At 45.6% G+C, this 13,889-nt stretch overlaps 1 long non-coding RNA gene across 1 annotated transcript; it reads right to left on the bottom strand.

The window, feature by feature from the left end:
• Nucleotides 1-834: 834 nt before the first annotated feature.
• LOC143819615 (uncharacterized) lies at nt 835-10,137 on the bottom strand. Its single transcript, XR_013225020.1, has 4 exons — nt 9,997-10,137; nt 9,185-9,245; nt 1,134-1,235; nt 835-954 (listed from the first exon to the last, which is right to left on the bottom strand). It is a non-coding gene; the product is annotated as an uncharacterized LOC143819615 (long non-coding RNA).
• Between the last annotated feature and the right edge of the window lie 3,752 nt (nt 10,138-13,889).

Raw genomic sequence — 13,889 nt, 5'->3', positions numbered from 1 at the left:
CAAGCATGCTGCAGCAAATTCATTTATTTTTATCAGGCTTACACGTAACAAAATGATTTTCCTCCCAGATAGGTGCCTTTGTATAGCCTATGCCTCTTGTATCGCTGCTAAGAAGGGGGGGATATACAATTGTTTTGTTGTTGTTTTTTAATGAAAAGAAACGGCATTGGGTATCTCAGCTGTATTTAAACCTGAGATTCAGAGACAGATACTGAAATCCATATTGAATTTCCCTTGCTTCAGTTTCAACTGCTTTGGCCTTTCCCCTGTTTTTGAGAGAAAATACATTCGAAAGTCAATACGTTAAGCGTTGGCAACATGGAACCATTATGGTGAGATTTTGACAGCTATAAACGAACCTGTGCACTCCTCCTGCGACAAAGGGCCATCTCAGTCACAGGCCAGGACTTGCCTCATTTAGAGATGATGGAAAACTGCAGTAGAAGAATGCCCTCTCCACAAAACCCACCTCACTTCCTCGTCCTTTCACCCGGCAAGGGAAATATGTTGACGTATGAACTGGCGAGCCGGGTTTGATTTCCTGCTCCTCCACATTCAGCCAGCTGGGTGACCTTGGGCTCACCACAGTGCTGATAAAGGTGTGCGGACCGAGCAGTGATATCAGGGCTCTCTCAGCCTCACCCACCTCACAGGGTGTCTGTTGTGAGGAGAGGAAAGGGAAGGCGAATGTAAACCCCTTTGAGACTCTTTCGGGTGGAGAAAAGTGGCATATAAGAACCAACTCTCCTTCTCCTTCTCCTTCTCCTTCTCCTTCTCCTTCTCCTTCTCCTTCTCCTTCTCCTTCTCCTTCTTCCCACTGGTGGTCCTCATATCCTTGCGTTGTGATGAGACAGTTTCCTTGACATCAAATAAATGAAGCAGTCATGCCAGATACCTCCTGGTCTCCATCAGGGGATGGGGGTACAGTTGGCAGGTTGGGAAACTCCTGGCAATCTGGGGATGGAGAACAGGGCCCTCAGGGGGGTACAACACCATAGTGTCCACCCTCCAAAGCAGGCATTTTCTTCTGGGGAGATCTCTGTAGTCTGAAGTTTTAATTTTTGTAGGATCCCCAGGTTCCGCCTGTAGGCTGGTATCCCCCTCCCCCAGAGATGTGTAAACAGGGTACATACCTAATTAATTCAAGGAAGAGGGAGGTGGAGTAGAGTAGGGCTCTTCAGCAAACTGGTCCAACCAGGTCACGATCAGACCCAGAGCTGAGCCAAGTAACAAGTCTGCAAGAGTGGAAGGAGAAAAGCCCAAATGATGACAATGGCTAGCAATTGAGGCAGAGGTTGTTTCTCTCTCTGGGTGTCTGTTTGTTGTAGAAGCAGAAAAGAACCAGAAAATTGCAATCTGTACCCACCAAATCCACATTGATTTCTCATTTTCCCCCCACCGGTTTCCATCGCTTTCTCTGCCCTTTCGTTCATTTAATCTCCTCCTTGGATGCTCAGGGCATCCAGCCAGCCCCTTTCAGTTCCAGACCAGGAGCCTTGTGCTAATGGAGTATTTCTATCTTTTGGGAAGAAAAGGTTGCATCTGTGTCCTGTTGCCTTGACATCAAATAAGACCATCGCTTGCAGCCAAAAACGGGGAGGGGGGAGGATAAATGATGGTGAGGGATGGGTGATAGGTAGTGGAAATACGGAAGGAGAAGACCCTCTTACACTCTGAAACATAAAGGGGAGGAAAGCCATTTAGATGTGGAAAGTGGCTGAAACGTAAACATGGCATCCCCCTTTAGGCAAAGGAGCTTTCTGCGTAGTTGTGCAAACCAAGAGAGGCCACCTTTCATGCCTCCTAGCAGGCAGCTTTGCTTCCATTCATACTGCGAGGGCACAGGTCAATTATTCCTGCCAGTACCTGGGTCCTGTGCTCCAGGCAAATGTACTTATTTCTTTACTTCATTTACAGATTGCCTTTCTTCCCATTGGGGACCCAAAGCAGTTTATGCCATTTTATTCTCCACTTCATCCTTAACGAGAACTGGCCAGGGTAAGGGTTAAGAGTAGCAGACTCTGATCTGGAAAAGGGAGTTTGATTCCCTGCTGCTCCACAAGAAGCCAGCTGGGTGACTTTGGGCCAGTCTTAATCCTCTAAGAGCTCTCTCAGCTCCACCTTTGCGACTCCTTCAGGTAGTAAAAAGTGGGGTACATGTGGAGTAGGTTAGGCTGAAACTATACACCTGGCTCAAACCCACCCAGTAAGAGTTGGTTCTCTACCCGAAGGAGTAGTGGATTCCATTCATCTTCCCATTCCTCTCTCCACAACAGACACCCTGCGAGGTGGGTGAGGCTGAGAGTGCCCTGATATTCCTGCTTGGTCAGAACAGCTTTATCAGCACAGTAGCGAGCCCAAGGTCACCCAGCTGGTTGCATGTGGGGGAGTGCACAATCGAACCTGGCATGCCAGATTAGAAGTCCGCACTCCTAACCACTACACCAAGCTGCATGAGAAAACGCAATGCACCTCAGGGGCTTGGCTCACTCCTAGTCCTCGGTGGCAAGGAAGTTGATTGGCATTCGCTCCAGAGCTGATGCTGCCACCCGCCAGAACCTCAAGATAACAAAACACTAGACATTACCAGGGAGTCTAATCCTGTTCTGATAATATTAAAGATTCTGAAGACAAGAACTTCTCCTCATGTTTCATGTTAACCTCTGTAGGAATACCAGCCAGAAGCTGTCATGGCATCCCTTGCCAGGGATGACAGTTCCTCAGAAGAAACAGGGGAACTGCTCTCTCTGAGAGTTGGAAGCTCAGGGGATGAAGGAATGCTGACTCAGCCAGCGATGCGAAGAGACCAATCAGCCGAGAAGATCCAGCTGAAGAAAAAGCAAGCTGACAAAATGAATATCGCTTTCTGTTTTTTATTCTAGATCCAAGAATCCAACAGCCAGCCAAAATCCGGGTTTCTAATAGCTCGTTTTTGATGGTGCAGTCTTTTTCAGAGGCTGGAATTAAAGAATCTCAATGAAAAATCTCAATAGTATCAAATTGACCAGAGATTCCTAATTGTTAAACTCTTAGTTGGGGATCTTCTGTAATAATCTTATTACATACTATTAAGATTTTACATTGGACAAAAGACACATGGAAACTGTTGTGATTCTTTAATTTCAGCCATTGAGGCTGGCTGTTGGATTCTTGGATCTGGAATAAAAATAGAAAGAGTTGTCCTAGTCATTTCATCAGTTTGCCTTGTCTTCCATAGCCTCAGCCAGCTGGGGGCTTTGAATAGCAGGTCTGTTAGTGACAGCCTCTGAAGAGGGCAGCTCCTCAGACTTGAATCAAGCTGATAGACACTGTCAATATAGGCTTAGGATCACTTATTTAACTGCTGGTGTGCAAAAGAGCCTGACAGTGATTGATTGCAGGATGACTTCCAGCTGGGCTGTTGAGCCTGATTTTAGGGGGCAAGGTGCTCAGTTTCTAATGCAACCTGACTCCACCCTCTTGTTCCTGAACTCCTTGACGACCCTGGACCAGTAGAAATGACTCTGACTCCGGCCACTCCCTGTTGGCCTCTGGATTTCTTGGCTTGGATTCTTCAGTTTGCTTTTGGACTCTTTCTCTCTGCTCTGATCATCTCCCTGGGATCTGAATCCTGGCTTGTTGATGACTGTGGCCTTGAACATGCCTCTCATGGCTGCAGGGAAGTCCAGCTTCAGGTAAGACTGTGCCCAGCCGCGAGTTTCATTCCCAGCTTCCCTCCTGACCCATCACCATGCTGCAGCAGCACAACTGACCATGTCTAGCAGCACCAAACCAGGCTGGTGACCTTTCAGGTCCAAGAGATGATGAGTGCAATAAAATTCCCCAAACCAGAACCACTGTGACCCCAAAGAAGCCCTTTACCGTAGACACCTAGCAATCTATTTCTTCATTGTCTTGGGCATAAAGGAAAGACTGTTTACCCCTGAGTAGGAGGATACAAGAGAAAGACTGGGAGCAGTTCTGTGGAACACAAAAATAGAAACAAACATTTCATATCTGGCTTCCCCAGCTGCAGGTTTTCCCAAAGGCAAATGTTCCACCATATCCTCACTATTTTGTGGACTGAAGAAGTTTTGGAATTGGCATTTTTAGATAGTTTAGTATTGGAGTATCTCTCACTGGGCATTTCAGAATTCTCACTTTTCTTGAATGTAAATTCCTCCTGCTTTGGGTTTGTCCCCCCCCCCCCACCCGTCCTGTTCTACTCACTTTTTGCAACTTAAATCTGCAGGGGTAAACGCTGGAAACAAACCAATGTAATATTGAATCGACCACTAGAGGGCACAAAGCACATGTAAAACAGACAGGCACAATGCTCGCCAAGCAAGAGGAATACGCAAGCAAGGAAAATAAGAATGCTCTCTCTCTCTCTCTCTCTCTCCCTCCCTCCCTCCCTCCCTCCCTCCCCCCCCTCCCTCCCTCCCCCCCCTCTCTCTCTCTCTCTCTCTCTCATATTTTTGCAACCCTAACACTGAACATTAGCAGTGTTTGTTACATTTCAACAATTCAAGATAGTAAAGAATTACTTTATTTATTATATGACATGAGTGTCAAGTAGCCAGGAGATCCTAAAATTATCTAGCAGTCAAGCAAGAGGCTTTTGGAAGTGGTTTGCCATTGCCTTCCCTTGTGTCATGACCCTGGAGGTCACCCTTCCAAATAGTGGAGTGGTTAAGAGTGGCAGCTTCTAATCTGATGAGCTGGGTTTGATTCCCTGTTCCTCCATATGCAGTCAGCTGGGTGACCTTGGGTTTGTCACAGTCTTCATAGTGCTGTTCTGACCGAGCAGTGATATCAGGGCTCTCTCAGCCTCACTTACCTCACAGGGTGTCTGTTGTGGGGAGAGGAAAGGGAAGCCTCCTTGAGACTCCTTCAGGCAGTGAAAAGTGGGGTATAAAAACAACTCTTCTGCTGCTTCTATGGCTGGCCCTGCTTAGCTTCTGAGATGGGATTGGGCTTCCCCAAACTACCCAGGTCAAGGGATGGAAAAGGAAACTGGACTGGAGCTATATAAGTCCTGCCAAGAATTCAGGTGAAGCTTCTATGGTGAGCTGATAGCTCTTAGAATATAGATGTTCTGGTCAACTTGGCACAGGATTTTTATATTGCGTGTCCAAAGCAGAAGACACCCCAGTTAAGGGAGTCGACCATGACTGCATTGGCAAGCAGCCCCGAAGATGTATGGTACATAATAAAACTCAAGTGTTACAGGACTAGATTCTCCTGCATACCTTTATGTATATTCATAAATATTGTCCATAAAGTTTCAGATGCCTTTGTAATTACCTCCCATTTTTTGGTGACACAAAAATACCCTGAAGAAGAGGCTCATTCATAAAGCTACAAAAGCGTCCCCTGAACAGACAGGCTCTTGAAGTTAAATCAGCGACAACCCAATAAGGAGCGAGATGATGTGTTTTTCACGTATAATAGGAAAGCAGTTTACTTACTGGTGACACTTGTGAAGAAACCGCAATGGAAGCCTGGGAAAGTTAGGCCTCGATTTGTGTAGAGCTGTTTCAATTTGACTGTTTACGCACTGGGAAGTCACTGTCCCAACTCCAATGCAGGGGCACAAATAGGGGGCAGATGAGGTGAACCGGGCCACATGCTCCCCCATGTGGGTGTAGGAAGAGGTGGGGCAACCTTCCACAACTAAAACTCCAGCTTGCAGCCCAGCATGAAACCTCCAGTGCGTAAACAGTCTTTGTGATGCATCTTCTCATGACAGAGCTACTGACATGAGAAGTCCTGTGGGATGGTAAGACTACATGGCAAAAGTCTAAGGAGTCACAGAAGTAGACAAGAATGAGATCTATTAATTCTAGGATCCCTCTTTTGTCAAATGAATAGGAAGTGGCTTGGGGAAAACAGAGATCAGAGCTGAAATGGGAAATAAATTTGGTGGGGCCTGGTGTGTTCCCTTGGCCATTACGCCTCCCTCTCCAGTTCTGTACAGAAAAAGGGAACACTTCTGAGAAGCTGAGTCAGGCACACGGCTTGCGTTTGATACTTGGGATAATAAAACTACAAAGAGGCTGGAAGTACTCTGACGATTGAAAAGAAGAACATCTACCGCTAACGTTAACCTCTGCAGAAGACTCCCTCCTGAGTTACAACAGCAATTATTAGAAAGCGGCCTGCATTTAGAAAGAGAACGTCAAACTGCAGCCAACTTTCAAAGGAAAGCTTTCTTCCAGGCATTTCTCTCAGATCGAACGGAGATGATTGCTCACCAGCAAATTCAAGCAAGAAGACTGGAAGACATCTGGAAGACTGCAGCTTTCCAAAATGCAGGAAAAGAAGCAAAGTGAATCCATAACATCCTGACTAATCAGATCTTCTCAGAGTTTAGATGCTAAATGGTCAGATCTGGATGGGAGGCCACCAAGAAAGTCCAGAGGAGTTGTACAGAGGAAGGCCATGGCAAGCCACCTCTGGTCATCTCATGCCTTGAAAGCCCTGCAGGCTCACCAAGGTCAGTTGTGACTGGATGTCTCACCGTTATTATACATTACCCCCCACGTGACATGCAGCTTAGGGTAGGGAAAGCACTGCTAAAAACAGTCTTGCTCAGGGGTAGTCAAACTGTGGCCCTCCAGATGTCCATGGACTACAATTCCCATGAGCCCCTGCCAGCATTCGCTGGCAGGGGTTCATGGGAATTGTAGTCCATGGACATCTGGAGGGCTGCAGTTTGACTATCCCTGGTCTTGCTTCTTTAGAAAATGAATATGGCAACACAGTGGCTTTTTTCAGGGGCGACCATTCAGTTCTGTCAGATCCATCAGAATATTCAAGAAGCTCCACTTCGCATTTATTTATTGTATATATTTATTTCTTAGACTTATATACAGGCCTTCCCATTTTACTGATGGCTCTGGGTGCTTGACTAGCAGGTGGCGACTGTCCCAGTAATGACGCAAACCCAGTTCTGGCAACAAATTGGCCGCAGCCGTTTATTAACCTGGACCCCTCCCAACGGAGGGTTGGCCCGAATGCCGGCAAGGGAGCCTACCCTCATCAGCCATCTGGCTGACCACCATGAACCGCGGCGCTCCAGCTCCACGCCTCACTGCAAACCTTTAAGATGTTTATTGCATTTATTGCAATTTGAAATAGTTGGAGAATGCTCTTTAGAATAGTTAGAGAACCCCTGCATCATGGGTTCGTGTTTAGAAACACTGTCCTCCAATGCAGGGGAGACAACCTGTGTAAAGGAAGGTTGGTGTGTGTGGGGGGGGGGGAAGCCTGGCAGGCTGACGTTTTGGAGCAAGGGATCCTGCGAGGAAGAAAGGTTTTATGAGATGTAGTGATTTCCTCTGGAGAAATGCAGTTTTTCCAGAGGGAAAGGGTTGGAATTGCAATCAGCAAGTCATTTGGTGAAGTCATACCTGAAGGACCATTGCTAAGCCGTTCTGTAACCCGCCACGAGTCTCTGGAGAAGTGGCAGGACACGAACACCAACACCAACACCAACACCAACACCAACACCAGCACCAGCACCAGCACCAGCACCAGCACCAGCACCAGCACCAGCACCAGCACCAGCACCAGCACCAGCACCAGCACCAGCACCAGCACCAACACCAACACCAACAGCATTGTAAAACACATTGACTTCTGCCGCCAAAAACAGATTTGCGTGGAGAGCACTGAAACTGGAATGTGGTTGAGTAAGCTTGTTTCATACTATTGTCTTAGCCTAGCTTAAAATAATAACAGAAAGCCCAAGCTAGAAGAAGACGAGGTGGATTTTATACCCCACTTTTTACTACCCGAAGGAGTCCCAAAGCGGCTTCCAATCACCAACCCTCCCTCTCCCCACAACAGAATCCTGTGAAGTGGGTGTGGCTGAGAGAGCTCTGAGAGAAACTCTGAAGAAGAGCAAGAGAGCGCCGCTGGACCAGACCAAGAGGCCATGTAGTTCAGCACCTCGTTTCCAACAGTCAGCAGGTAGATGCTTCCCAAAAGCCAACAAAGAGAAGAACAAGGCAGGATCAGCCTCTTGTTGTTATACCCCTTGTCATTCAGAGGTAGACTGCTTCTGAACACGGAGGCTCGATTTGGCCCTTGAAAGGCTTACTGATAGTCCAAGTGCAAAGCTTCTTGACGTAGCATTAAGTCACCAGCTCTGGGTTGGGAAATACCTGCATATTTTGGGGGTGGAGCCTGAGGACGGCAGGGTTTGAGGGGGGAGGAGTTCAATAGGGCCTCGTGCCAGGGGGTCCTATCAAAACTGGAACTGATCTGTGTTGCCTGGAGATCAATTGTAATGCCAGGAAGTCTCCGGTCACCACCTGGGGAATTGGCAACCCTAAAAGGCTTCCAATCAAACTACGTAGCAAGGAATATCAAACTAAGCCAATGAGGGACTTGCCTTGCCTGCAAATGAGTCAATCATGGCTAAGTTCAGATGGTGATCGTAGACTTTGTGTAGTTCACATAGCTCTGGTTCACAGCAGAGGCATCAAGGCATTAAACACCTGGAATGCACTTAAAAAGGAACATTTTCCCCTCTGACAGTGTCAGTGGAATGTGACTTTGAGCAGCTCCTGTGTTTAAATGGCATTTGGAAGGAAATTAGGCTAGCTATGCTGCCAGTCCTCCTGTAATTTTGGCTTGAGTTTTCTCTGGGCAGGATGTCTAATGCCCGATGCTCAGTTTGTTCTCCAGAGCATCATGCAGGGTACCAGTGCAAATCTGGCACCGCTGTAGAAAGAGGTGCCAAAGCTGGACCTAAGGACACCACTGAAGCAATAACCAACATTAATTGAAGAAATGAAAGTCATTAATGTATTGTTTCATCTGTAGCCTACGCGGGCTAGGTTCCATCAAGGTTAAACAATTTATCACTCCGACACATCGCAAGGGAACGAAGAATACCAGCTGCTGCCTGCTTATTAATAGCAAGTCAATGGAAGTTGGGGGACTTGTAAAAAAAATGTAGATTTCATTGTCAAGCTAAAATGACAGGCATCGACATCCCATGGGGCTCATGGGAATTGTAGTCCATGAACATCTGGAGGACCACAGGTTGACTACCCCTGCTTTACAGATCCACTAATAAAGAAATGTGCCCCAGTGGAGGAGCCTTATTCTCATTTACGTGACACCCTGGTCGATAAATTCAATAAATAAATTCAATAATAATAATAATAATAATAATAATAATAAGTGGAACCTGCTGTGTCCGTGAATCAGAATCCGTTGACGCTCCCTCGTGTAGCAAGAATTCCGGTTGTCTGTTCAGAGAGAAAATTTATATCAACAAATGTTTGCACCCAGAATACATTTCATAGAAAGATGAGGCAATGGAAATTTAAATTGTGGATGGTGAACAGAAGAGAAAAACTCAAGAGCCATACAAACTGGGCTGAGACTTAGGTCGTGTGTAGATGTTCACCTGATGCATGTTCAGCAGTTTGATAAATACTGTACTCATTTTTCATATGTGCTCCAGAAATATCTCTATATATTTATCAAAATTTGAGTCCAAAGGCACCTTTAAGACCAATGGAGTTTTATTCAACGGGTGAGCTTTTGTGGGCATGCACCCTTCCTCAGGCAATGGAACAAGAATCATAAAAGTACAGATAAAAGGAGAGAGTAAGTTACTAGTAAAATAGTAAACAGTGTCACAAAAACAACCACAAATCTGCAGCATGATAATGAAGACTGGATAATTCCTTGCTAGAATAAGAAATTAGTCCTCTGGGTTCAGTTTTGTTCTCCCACCTCAGACCAACATGGCAAAGCGCTGTTAAAAGATTAGATCAGGTGGCCTCCTCAACCTTATGGAGCCTGCTATACTGTCACAAGGTAAGGGGCATAACTACAAAATGGCAGCTGCAGGAGGCGGAACAAGCCACAAGAATGGCAGAAGGTGAGGTCATGCATAACTAATAATAACACTTTAACATTTCAGGACAATGTTCTGTGTTTTAAAATCAACATATTTCTTTAAAATATTTTCTTTGCATGCACACAGCTTACCTTCAATCAAGCCATGAACATGCTTGACCCACTGTGGCAACTGCTACTGAGGCAATCTATATAAAAAACCCGTTCACGGCTGATCCATTGGTCAATGAGAAGCCAACTGGGTTAAAACCACACCAGCCCTGGCCACTTTCTGCAAACCCTTGGCAGGTCCCATTGGAGCCACACTGGAAACCCCAGATTTGGATACTGATGCACCCATCATGCCAATGGTGGTCCTGGATCCACTATCTACCACTGCAAAAACAAACAAACAAACACATATACATATACATATACAGATGCAGATGCAGATACAGATACAGATACAGATACATACATGCATGCATACATACATACATACATACATACATACACACACACACACACACACACACACACACACACACACACACAAACACACACAGAATTTTATTTTTGTGATTATTTCAGAGTACTGTTGCTATAACTTGTCCTTGGGTAGACATTCCAATTTTGGGGTCTTTTTTCCTCTGTAGCTAGCATTTTCCAAACTGGCAGATATGACTATTGCATTATTTAATATTAACATAGAATGCTCAAAATATTTTCTTTAGAGGTTGATGAAGCCAAATATATTTGTTGTAGCAACGGCCATTTTTCCTGTGGCCGCCATTTTGCTAGATGGCAGATATTTTTTCACATTTTTGTGGGATGCTCATACGGGTATCAAACTATATGTTTTTGGGGTTGATAAAACCAAATATACTATTCCTTTTGTTTTAACAACAAAATAAAGCGTTATTCTTTAAGATTTGTAATATGGGGGCCACATAAATCCAGATAGGCTGTTATTTTTTAATGTATGCAATATTGGGGCAAAATGTAGCAGAAGAATTGGCAAGTTAACAGATCCTAAAAATACAGAAAAGTATTTATTATGCTGCCTTAAATAACAGTAAACAAAATATTAGAGTGCTTTTTCGATATTTATCATGCTTATATGTTGGTTAAAATCTCAAGAGCAGCCCAACACAGAGAAATTCAGCAAGTGAAGTCTCTGAACATTTCTTTCCAGGTCAGGAACTGCCAAAGTTAGCCACCCTATCCAACTTAATCTTTCCCTGCCACATTAAATTGCTGCCTGGTCTCATTCCTGGCCTGAAAGCATGGTGCATTGGTAAACAAATTTTGTTTCTCACCCAGCGAGGCCAAAGAAATGGGACCCCTGTGATCACGGCATCATTTAATGAGAAGAAGCACCACCGAGCCAGAAAACGAAATACGAGAAAGCGTGGGGAGTCGCTGGGACTCGTGGGAGTTGATCCTTTATTTGGGGGAGGCTGAGAAAAGAACAGCAGGAATCCTGGCTTACATTTGGCAGCTGCATCCAATTTGCAATCAAGGCCCTTCTTTCCAGGGAAAGGACATGCTGTCTGTCAAAGTCCCCAGGAGACCTCTAGGTAAAGAGAGCTACCTGGGGAGAAAGGGAGCCAATCCTGTTGGAATTCAGGAAGGCACGCCAGGCAGTGGGTGCTTTATACACTTTCTTTGTTACCCCGATGAACAGATGAGTCAACATGCTGGGTGCCAGGGGCCCTGGAGGTCACACAACAGGTATTTCTTTTCTGTTTGACCGATTCCTTAATAGTGAATGTAGCAGTTCCAGGTTTGGGGAGGGGGGGGATTGTCCCTCTAATAAGCTCCCATTGTCCATACAAAGAAGTTTGTTTCCGAGGGTCTTCAAAAATATAGAAAATCAGAGAAAGCTGGTGAAGGAGCTAGATTTTTCATTGAGAAGGGGTGCAAACACCCTGTCTAAGATTTCGTTCCAGATTCCTGCCTGACACTTCAACCATTTTAACTCTCTACGACAGTGGCAGGATCGCCACCTTCTAATTGACAATTCAGTCCTTGGAAATTGGCTTGGGTCAGATCGTTCTCTCTGAATTAAGAAAACTCATTTTGCCGTGCAAACTTTCCCCCACAGCAGAGCAGAAGGAACAGCTTCACAAGGCTGCATTTCATGCAAGGTTTTTAGAAGAATTGTTGTTAGTTTTTAAATTGGTTAGGTTATAACTTAAGGGTCCAGATAGAACCGAGCCTGATGCAAGCAGATGCCATAGGTCTGGGAATGTTCTGCCCAGAACAAACCTAGGGGCAGAGTGCTAACCCAATGACCCCCTAATACATCAGGGGCTCCAAGACTACTGTGGAGACATCAGGGTGGTCCCATAGATGGAATGAGGATTTGGGAGCCATGGAATTTAAGTCATACAAACAGCCCCTTCTAAAGCCCACATCAAGAATGCCCAATGAGAACATCTGGAGTGAGCCAGAATTAAAAACCAGACAGCTACTAATTATGGTTTTAAATGTTTTTCATAATTGGTTACAATGTAGGTTATAAATGTTAAAGAGAATAATTTTAAGTATGGACTGTAATTTGTATTTTGTATTTGACTATGATGTTCCCCGCCCTGAGCTGTTCTTGGAGGGCAAGATACAAATGTAATTAATTAATTAATAATACATATAACCTTAGGTACCTATATTGTTCTCAGCATAGGAGCTATGGATACTTAGTCCCCACCCCCCATGGCTGTTTTTTGCTTAGCTGCAGCTAAATATAAAGCATAAAGATCTTCCAGCTGGCATGTCTGGGTGACATCCCACTAGGCAAATGGACCCTGTTAGGACTCAGGGCCATCATCTAGGAATGCTCTTTTAACATACAGATGGTCCCAATGAACGATTGTGCATGGGTGGGAAGTCTGGGCTGGCGGCAGCAGGGCAGTGGGGCAAATCCCATTCTGGCCCCCTCCCAACCCGGACCCGACTCAGGCCCTCAGATGGCCCACAGTAACAGAATGCGGATTCCTCCACATTCCCTGTGGTGCCATGGTTGCCATCAGAGGCTAAGCTGGGCCAGCCCTATTGTACACACTCAACATCAGGGCAGCCCACATATGCCATGGGATTCCTTCCCCTCTGCATTCTCAGAAGTGGTGGAGCATACTACCCCAACCGCTAGAAACCAGCAGCGGTCTGACACAACCACTGCCATGTATAATCAGTCATATGCTAAATCTCTAAAGCAGATGGTGCCAAAATTTGCAATGAAGCCCAGGACTCTGCCCCGCTTGCCCATATCACAGTTCTTTCATGTTTACTTTTGGCAATTTTGTGTTGTACATGCGGTCTCCGAGATTGCTTTATCAATGAGGTGTACAACAGGCAGGCAGAAGCAAACTATGTTCCTTTGCCCCATCTTTCCTCCCTCACAAAAGGGAGATTTATCCTGTGCTGTTCTTATCCAGCCCCCCACTCAAGATCCCTGTGCTTTCTGCCAAGGCAGGGAGCAAAACCAACTAGGACTGACTTTTTAAATGAAAACATTGGAGAAGGAAAAGCTTAAACTTTCTCACACTTAATGTTGCCACGTCTAGTGGTCTAGGCAGGGGTCTCCTGTTTTCTGAATGCACCTCCCTCTCCTTAAATGCACCCCAACCTGGAACAATGTGGTTTTTAACACACGCTGACATCACCCGAAAGTAATGTCAGTATGCTAGGTTGAGGAGGGATGAAATTCCAGTTGGGGGGCAAAACTCTATGGCAGGGGTAGTCAAACTGCAGCCCTCCAGATGTCCATGGACTACAATTCCCAGGAGCCCCCTGCCAACATTCGTCCATGGACATCTGGAGGGCCGCAGTTTGACTACCCCTGCTCTATGGTTTGAAGCAAATTCTACCATAGAGTTTTGAACAAAAGCCAGAGCAACAACCTCCGACATCTCCGCATCCCATCTGAGTGATGTCAGCATGTTGGAAAGCTCCCAGAAAGGGCCCCCTTTTTTATATGGGGCTTTTATAAGACTTTGTAACCTGCCATGAGCCGATTTGGGAGTGGTGGGGAATAAATCAAAATG

Source organism: Paroedura picta, chromosome 10 (genome assembly GCF_049243985.1).
Source record: "Paroedura picta isolate Pp20150507F chromosome 10, Ppicta_v3.0, whole genome shotgun sequence".
Classification (NCBI taxonomy): domain Eukaryota; kingdom Metazoa; phylum Chordata; class Lepidosauria; order Squamata; family Gekkonidae; genus Paroedura; species Paroedura picta.
This window is presented reverse-complemented; position numbering and strand designations above follow the sequence as displayed.